Source organism: Ipomoea triloba, chromosome 16, assembly GCF_003576645.1.
Source record: "Ipomoea triloba cultivar NCNSP0323 chromosome 16, ASM357664v1".
NCBI classification, from domain to species: domain Eukaryota; kingdom Viridiplantae; phylum Streptophyta; class Magnoliopsida; order Solanales; family Convolvulaceae; genus Ipomoea; species Ipomoea triloba.
In genome coordinates, this window is record NC_044931.1 from 12,839,216 (window position 1) to 12,841,143 (window position 1,928).

The following is a 1,928-nucleotide window of genomic DNA, read 5'->3' on the forward strand; positions in this document are numbered from 1 at the left end:
ATTACGAGAACCGACATCGGCGCGTCGACCTGCTCTGTCGCGTTTGGGCGCCTCAAGTTCCAAGCCACCTCCAGCCCAAGAAGAGCCGCCGAGAGTCAGTGTTCTGGACCGAATCGACCCGCCGATAGAGAGAGGGCGTCGACCATTACATGTCCCGACCGCGACCGAAGCTGATTCAAGTGAAGCAAGTTCTTCGGATTCCCGTCACCATAGACGCCGTAAACCAACCCGTCCGCCTGGTCTTTCGCGTGGAATGCTCGATCAAGTCCGAGCAGAGTTCAACAGATGGAAGCGTGAGGAAGGAATTGACCGACCCACTGGCCGATCTAGCGACCTGCTCCGAACGCCCTTTACGCACAAGCTCATGAGTGAGCCTTATCCGATAGACCTGCGCGTTCCTGGAGACAAAGAGTACGCTGGCAGGTCGGACCCCGAACAGCATGTCAACCTCTACTATGGTAACATGCTCATGATGGGGGTATCCGAGGCCGTCATGTGTAGGGCGTTCTACTCCACGCTCACCGGGAGAGCTGCAGAGTGGTTCCGTACCCTAGAACCAGAGTCCATCTCGAATTTCCGAGACCTGGCCCAGAGGTTTGTCGATCGTTTCGCCATGGCCAAGACCGTGAAGAAACATTTCTCTCATTTGGAAAACGCCAAACAGTTAGACGGGGAGCCGCTCTCTGTCTTTATCGAGCGATGGAATAAGGAAATGTCGGAAATAGAACCCGTAGATGACGTAACTGCCACCAACTTGTTGTTGAACTCGCTAAGAGCGGGAAACCTGTACCAGGACCTAATACTCCGGCCGCCGACCTGCTACGAAGACGCTGTGCGCAGAGTAGTGGCTTACGCTACGGCCACGGAGGCGAACTCAGCTAAGAGGTTGATGGAGACCGGGGGGTCGAGGAGGGATCAGAGCCAGAGAGACCGACGCCCGAACAATCTGCGACAGAAAGATCGCGATGGAAACCCGATTTACACCCCGCTGAACAGGCCGGTTGCGGAGGTCCTGCAATTCGCCCAAAGTTGTCATCTGATCCAGTTGCCCGCCCCGGCGAGAGATGGACCGGATAAGGAAAAGTACTGTGCGTATCACCGCAATCGGGGACATGACACCGAAGAGTGTCATGTGCTTAAAGGTCTGATCGAAGACCTGCTACAAACCGGGGAATTGGCCCAGTTCGCCGAAAAGAGGAAGAAGAACCGGCGTGGATGGAGGAAAGATTTCAAAAAAGATAAGGACAAGAAAGATAAAGACCCCGACCTCGATAGGGAACCTCCGGCAGCCGCTCGAAAACAAGTTATTCATGTGATATTCGGAGGACCGGAAGGTGGCGACACTGCTGAAAACCGGCGTAACTGGGCTCGAGATCTACACGTGGCCCTAGTCGAGTCAAATCCGGAGAAAAGGGTGAAAGTGGAGCCTATCGTGTTCACCGATCGTGACTTGCCGAGCAGCCCCAACTGCACGACCGAAGCATTGGTGGTAACCATAGACATCAACGGCGTCGACGTACAAAGAGTCATGGTGGATACGGGGTCGAGTGTGAATGTTATGTACCTAGACGTCTTCCGAAAACTTCAGTTAGATCGGTCCCAGTTAATGCCTGTCAAGACACCGCTCTCGGGTTTTACAGGAGCAATGGTCCATCCGGAAGGAGTCATCCGACTGCCCGTAGAGGTCGGGACCGTCCCGAGAGTGCTCCAGGTGACCATGGAGTTCGTCGTCGTTGACTTGGCGTGCGTTCATAACGCCATCTTAGGCAGGCCGGGGATATCGCAGCTCGGCGCGATAATATCAATGCCGCACCTATGTATGAAATTCCAAACTCCGGAAGGTGTAGGCACGGTCAGAGGAGACCCTCAATCGGCGAGGCGATGCTATGTCCGGGCTGTACAGAAACAAGATACCAGCACGTCTCGGG